The sequence below is a fragment of the Polypterus senegalus genome, chromosome 5 (assembly GCF_016835505.1).
Source record: "Polypterus senegalus isolate Bchr_013 chromosome 5, ASM1683550v1, whole genome shotgun sequence".
NCBI classification, from domain to species: domain Eukaryota; kingdom Metazoa; phylum Chordata; class Cladistia; order Polypteriformes; family Polypteridae; genus Polypterus; species Polypterus senegalus.
This window is the reverse complement of record NC_053158.1, coordinates 39344644-39352262: the sequence shown is the minus strand read 5'-3', so window position 1 is coordinate 39352262 and position 7619 is coordinate 39344644.

Genomic DNA, 7619 nt, shown 5'->3' with positions numbered 1-7619 from the left:
GCTCAAGGTTTACATGAGATTTTCTGTACAATACATCTTTTGTAAGAGTCTTATAATCTTCCCTCATATTTTCTATTCTAATATTTGACTGATTCGTTTTTCATACTCAAATATTTCTCATCGGTGCTGCATTTTGAACAATTTCGGGCAGTTCTCAGTCTTGACGTCATGATTTTCCTAATGTATTATAGTCAGTCTCAGGACAGTTGAGCTCATTCTAACCAGAACCTGACTTGATGCTACTATTAGCAGCTTCACCTATTCTTCCTCAAAGAAGAAATAGTTGTGTTTTGGACTCCACTCAATGAGGCAAACTATTTCCTATTGTTTGAGTCCATTGTTGGAGTTTCCTTTATTACTGTCACTGACATACAATTTACAGATTTATATATTCAGAACTGGAAAATATGGTCTATTTATAGGCCGGGTGACTTATACTGGCTTAGGCACTGGTCCTTAAAGTCCTAAGTCAATTATTTTGCATGTGTTCCAAATGTATAAAACGAAACGATTAATATAAACAAACTATTGTCATATATAAAGAAAATATATATATAAACAATTTTCATCTCACCTTAAATATAGGCATCAGCCAAATATCAACATATGAAATTAAATACATAAAATTTATATTTCTAGACATTGCCCTTTCTTATGGTTATTATTTCAAATGGAAGATGTAAATAACAAAAATAATAAATAATAATAATTAGCTTGTTTTTTACAACCTGAGAGTCCTTTAGCAAACTCCAAGCAGGGTTCCATGTGTCTTTTGCTGAGGAGAGTCTCCTGTCTGGCAACTCTTCATAAAGCCCAGATTGGTGGAGTGTGCCAGTGATGGTTGTGCTGCTGAATGTTTCTTCCATCTTCACACAGATTCTCTGGAGCATAGCCATGGTGACCACTGGATTTTTCAGTCACTTCATTTAACATGGTATTTCTCCTACAATTACTCAGCTTGGCCGGGTGGCCTGCTCTAGGAAGAGTTTTGGTTGTTCCAAACTTTTTTCCGTTTAAGAATGATGAAGGCAGCTGTGCTCTTGGAAACCTTCAATGCTGCAGGGACTTTTTGTAACGTTCCCCAGATCTGTATCTTGACACAATCCTATCTCTAAGCTCTGCAGGTAATTCTTTCGACCTCATGGTTTGTTTTTTGTCCTAATACGTACATATCATCAACTGTTGGACCTTCTGTAGACAGTTGTGCACCTTTCTGAATCATGTCATATCAATTGATTAGCCCACAAAAGGACTCCAAACAAGAAGTAGAAACATCTCAGTGATTATCAAGTGGCATAACCAAGAGTCTGAATACTTGTGCTAGAGTGACATTTCAGGTTTTTTAAATAAATGTGCAAACATTTCTAAAATCTCATTTTGCTGTATCATTCTGGGGTATTGAGTGTTACCTGATGTGGGAAAAAAGAATAATTTGAACAATTATAAGGTAAGATTACAACATAACGAAACGTGAAAAGAGTGCAGGGGCCTGAATACTTTCTGAATCCACTGTAGATTTTGCACAACATCTGAGAGGGCTGTGAATCACCGGTCCTGAATGCAGAAAAGCCACTGCTCACCAGCTCCACAAGTGCACAATGGAGTTCTTCCTCACAGTCTGTATCACATCCTGGTATGTTCTGCTATGTTGGTGAAGGAGGCACAGGATGCAACTGACATGCAGCATTCTTCTGTCCTCCACATATGCTACACAAGCTTACTTAGAAAGGCAAACAGTAGTAGAATCAGCTTGGGGATGAATTGTCAACAAAACGAGCTGGCATTCATCCTGTAAATGAGCAGCTTCACAGCCAGCTGCAGGGGAGCCTAGAAAAACAAGCAAACATGCCAAAGTTATATTAGGACCCTAACTAGTCTGGGAACAGTGGCCCATCCTTCTAAGGACAGTGAGCTACCTAAAGAACGACAGAAAAAGCAACAATCCATTGGCACCAAGCACCGGCCTTACAGTATTAAAGACATCAGCCATCTTGCACAATCACGTGTCCCCCTCCTGTGTTCTAGCAAACACTACAGGATAACGAGCACTAAATCACTAGATCTAAATTCAGGGACCATTTTTACTCTTTGCTCATTAGGCTACTGAATAGTCACTAATGCTGACTACTGCACGACTTTTCACGATGGGTCTTTCTTAAATATATCATTTCCTGTTACTTGAATTGTGCTACTACTGCTAATGTGTGGCAGACATGCATGTAAGAATGTCCTGGTACCACAGACACATGGCAACAAACTCAAATGCAACAAAGGAAAAATGTCAAGATGTACAAAATGCTTACAGCATGCAGTGATTCAAAACTGTTTATACCAAAATGATTTGAAAGAATTTGGCGCGCAGGAATGTTTTGGTCTGCAGGTGCGGATCTTGGATTCATTTCTGTCTCAATGGTATCCACATCACGATGTTTGCTATCACTCTGGACTGGAATGTGAGGAATGTGTCATCGATGGTGGAATGTTGGCAGACTTGACCCCAGTTAACTGTTCGTTGATGGAACATGAATGTCATTTCCAGGCATCTTAAAGGAGCATCTTTTTTTAATGCAATCCAAATAAAACACCCAGCAAAAGCTCTGCCAGAATTGTGTAACTGGAGATCGGGGGGGAGAGCAAGTGTCGATGTGCAGTGTTTCAGTATCTGCATCAGGATACAGCTGCTTGTGACTAATTCCTCGCTCCTTGTATTACCTTCGTCATATCACTTAAAGTGTAAAATACATCACCAAGCATCTGTTTCCTGTTTTCATCTATCGGGCTATCTTGCTTTCCTCATTTCCCTTAAACTCCATAAACCTAAAATGGTCCTTCAATTAAGAGAGACATTTCTCTTTTTTTTAAGTAAATAGCCATGTCTCTGTGCTAATTTATCGCAGCACTTTCATCAACAGCTGGAAAGTGTGTTGTGGAAATGAGTAATTACATTCCAAAACCCACACTAATTGTGCTTCTGAATACATTTTGCACATTTTTTCACCATTCTGGCCAAGTCGACGTGTGGACAGTCATGATTTTTTTTCATTGCTTTCCATCTTTCTCCAGAATGTTGACATAGATTAGCTGAAAGTGCAATAGTATAAGCGTATTTCCAAAATACGCTGTATGGAATAGAATGCATGTTTGTGCAGTTGTCGTCACCAAATGGAATAAAATTTAATCAAAGATACAGTATATGTATGTTGCATACAGTATATGGTGCAGACCACACATAAAAGCATACATATGGAGAACAACCACCCACTTTCTGAACCTGCTTATTGCAACAACAGCATACTGGAGCTGATCCCAGCAGAATGGTGCCACCTCTGGGCAGGATGCCAGTCTGGTAGCACCTACAGTTAACTAAAGATTTATTCCTGATAAGGGCAAAAAAATGAAAGACACAGAAGTTAATCACATTGCATGCCACAAAAATGGGAGCACAACATGTTTTTTTTCTAAAATTATGTTAAAAATACCTTTTTTTTGGTTAGACAACTTTTTTCTTCAAGGACTCAGGGTACATGAAATGCTCTGTTTTATTAAAAAGAAACTCTTAGCAAAATGAAATCTGAAATGTCTAAATCCCTTTCTACATATTGTTCCCTTACATTATACACTTCTTCTTACAGAACTATCTGCTCTTGCTCTCACTTCTCTACAGATGATCTTTTCCAGGGGCAGTACTGTTGTTCTGTCAGAAATGGCCTCTGTCTGGAAAGTCCCAAACTCTCTTTATGGGAATTTCTGGAAGTCTTCTTCTTACAATCCGACACTTTTCAAGCTCCTTGTATCACAGAGTAATGGATCAAACAGCACCAGTTTGGTGGCCCGTAACAAAAGAAAAATGTCAAATTTTTGTTTAAGCTTATTTATTCTGCTAGTGGGACTGCTGCCTACATTTATACTATCTAGTCTGTGTCTTCTGCTGTTAGGCACCAAAGATTTGGAATATTTTACCAACGGAAATTCACTGCTAAAAACACATTATTTGACAATGTCTTTTTCGGAGCTATATTTTAGTTGTATCCCTGTTGTGCTATATAGGCATTGAATTATTATTTTCCTCTGGGTTCTGCAATTCCATACTAATTTGCACTATTCTCTGCCATCTTTTACGGCTCTTCTGTGGCGGCAATCCACACCACCACCACCTGATCAAGATACCATGCTGTCGTCAGCATTTATGGATTGAATGGTGGGTGTCCCAGATGTCCGCATGACCATCATCATCAAATTCATCCATGTAAAAACTGAAAACCACAAGAACAGATTCAGACAATCTATATTAGGTAGAATGCCCAGTGGGGCTTGGCGGTCTGTTGGCCTTGGAATTCCTACAGATTTTATTTCATTGCTTTCCTTCTTTCTCCAGAATGTTGACATAAATTAGCTGAAAGTGCAATAGTGTAAAGCTTATTTCCAAAGCTGAATTACTTCAATCACATAATGATTGCTTTTTTCGAATCCATTGTGGTGGTGTTCAGAGCCAAAATTATGAAAATTGTGTCACTGCCTAATTATTTACCAACCTGACTATATTCTCTTTATTAAAATATTGGACTAGATAAGTACGTTGTACGTTAGTATCTGTTATCTTCAAACATTTTGTAATTGTTCACTCACCTCTAGCATTTGTTTAATTCAATGGATATTGAGCATAAACATAATAAAAATAGGCAGCATGGTAGTGCATGTTCTCCCCATGTTTGTGGGGATTTCTCCCACTGTCCAAAAACTGCAGGTTAGACTGCAGTAACTTTGCCCCGCGTGTAGGTGTGTGTGTGTGTTTGCCCAGCACTGGACTGGTACCCTGTCCAAGGTCTGTTCCTGCCTAACGCCCTATGCTATGCTAGAATAGGCTCCAACAACCCCATGAGACTCTGGTCTGGATTAGGAGAATTAGAAAATGGCATGACATAGTAAAACCTGACAGAAAGGATAAGAGGTAAGATACAAGTCTTTTTACTATGCTCAGGGTGGACAAAATTCCTCAATTACTTTATTTCACTATGTGTCCAGCAGGAAGTGTTTGCTCTGCAAATAGGCCAGGTGGAAGATTGCAAATGCACTGAGGAGAAGGAACTGGTTCTGCTTACAGTACTGTCTCAATACCCACTTTTATGGTAAAATAATAGAAAAAAAACTGAAAACACAAATAAAAATGCAATACTTAAAGACGCACTCCATACAAAAATTATTTTTATGTTACTTACAACATATAATTTGTATTGATGGCCAAACAAAATTTTTAATCTAATTTTCATGGAGAACAGGGATAACAAAATACCTTATGTAGTAGGTGTCTATGGTGATCAGCGCAGTCGTTAATCATGTCACATAATCCACGTCAGGTCATCCAGTTATATGCTCACAATATCCTAAATACACATATTTTTTTTTCTAAAATGTTGGCAAATAAAACATCCTGGGAAAATGCTCTCATAAATAAAAAGATGCAAACAAGCTTTTGAAGACCCACTTCCTCGCCTCAGTTATTGGTCTGGAGCTCAGTTCAGTAATGGCTTATTCATTGGCTAATATTGTGCTTAATGTGATATCAACAAAATTCATGCACTGAGACATATATAAAACTAAAGATTAAAAGTTAAAGAGAAGTGAGTGAAAACATAGATATCTATGCAAAAGGACGAAGGTCCAAGTCTTTACAGTTCGGGTGCTTCCTGTCTTGCTAGATGGTTGCAAGATGTGTACGCTATCCAGTGACCTGAGACGAAGACTGGACTCCTTTGGTACTGTGTCTCTCTGGAAATTCCTTGGGTACCGCGGGTTTGACTTTGTGTTGAATGAGCAGTTGCTCACGGAGTCCCGAATGAGGCACATTACCTGCATTGTGAGGGAGCATCAGTTACGGCACTACAGCCATGTGGTACGTTTCCCCAAGGGTGATCCAGCTCATAAGATCCTCATTGCTGGGGACCCGAGTAGATGGACGAGGCCAAGGGGTCACCCACGTAACACCTGGCTGAGGCAGATAGAGGGTCATTTCCGGAGGGTAACTGGACCGCGTGTCTGCCTGGGGGGTTGACAACTGGGATCCAGAGTTGTTTTGTTGTGTAGTGGGTGCGACAACACACTGTACCAGTGCATACTCCCCAACTTGACTTGACTTGAGTGAAAACGCTATCAGCAAGAGAATATGTACTTTTGCACATCTGAGATGCTTCAACAAGCAGAAGGCCAATTTGCCTGTGCAGTTTTACAGACTGCCTGATAAATAATCCAGAGGTACTCCACTTGTGTCTCATTGCTTTGAACATAAACGTAATAGCAGGAGGCAGGTGTACAATTCAAAGGCTTCTTCGTGGCAGTGTTCATGCTATTTTAGTTCATGAGAGTGTTTTTCCAGGGGTGGCTTACTTGACAATATTGCGGTAAAAATAAATGTGTTTGGTACTTTGTAAGCATATGACTGGATGATTTAACATGTGTATTATGCAACACAAATAATGTGTTTTTTTCATGGACTTCCTCATATGTTTGCTCTCGTCCAGCATTCCTCACCATACACACCTTATATCAGAAACTTTATGTTGTACACAAAAAACAGGACATTAAATTTGTTTCTTGGCCATCACTAGAAACTGTGGTAAGTAAGATAATATACTGTACCAGTAATGGTGCATTGCATGATGAAGTTCAGTGAATACACTTGACTTGAGCATTCATAGTTTTCATACTCTCTGTATGTTTAGTATTCATTTCCTCAGAGGTTGATGTACTTGCTGCTTCCTGAGCAGCTCTTCTTTTCTCCCCCCTAGCGGCCCACTTCTTCTCATCTTTCGTCAGCATCTTTTCGCATTAAAACTGATGAAGTCCATGTTTTTGTTGCAATTACTTGGTACATTTTCTTTAATTTTTCACTTAAGCTGGCACTTAAGTCTTCAATCTGCGTCCAGAATGATTTAAGATATGAAGAGGTAGGGGAAGTGGCGGCGAAGGTGGTAGGGATGAGAACGGCTCCCGTACACATGCACTGCATGACTGCCCCGCTGAGAGTTGATTCTACTGTACAATAAAATAAAATGAAAATACAAAGAGGAATAACTTTGGAGGCCAATCATCACCCCAAAAGCGGATTGTAGATGTCACGTAGTATATGTGTACCAAATTTCCGGTTAATAGGTCAAACAGTTTGCGAGCTACAAGTGATTTAAAATCCTATAGTGTATTACATTTAAAGATATGGTATCATTTTTTGGTGGAGTATTCCTTTAAATTGTAGTAAATAATCATTCAATGTACAACTCACATCAGGCACTGCTGAATTCAACAATTCATTTGAATTCAACAGTATGAATGCAGAAGCACTGTTTAAGATGCTTGCTTACTCACATTTTGTTAGCCAAAGTGTCCTCCATGTTCTGCCCGTATCTTCTCAAGAAAACATCAGGAGTGGGCAACGTTTTGGAAAGCAGAAATTTAAAAATCCCAGAGTTGAGCAGGTCAGCGGTTGTGATGTTCCAGCTTACCAGTGTCCAGCAGCTGTGGGGTTCTCTGGTAATGCTTTTTATAACTTCAAGATAATATTGTTTTGACAAAATAAAACATGTCAGTATTTCACCAAGAGTGCCATTCTCTTAATATAGAAATCTCTG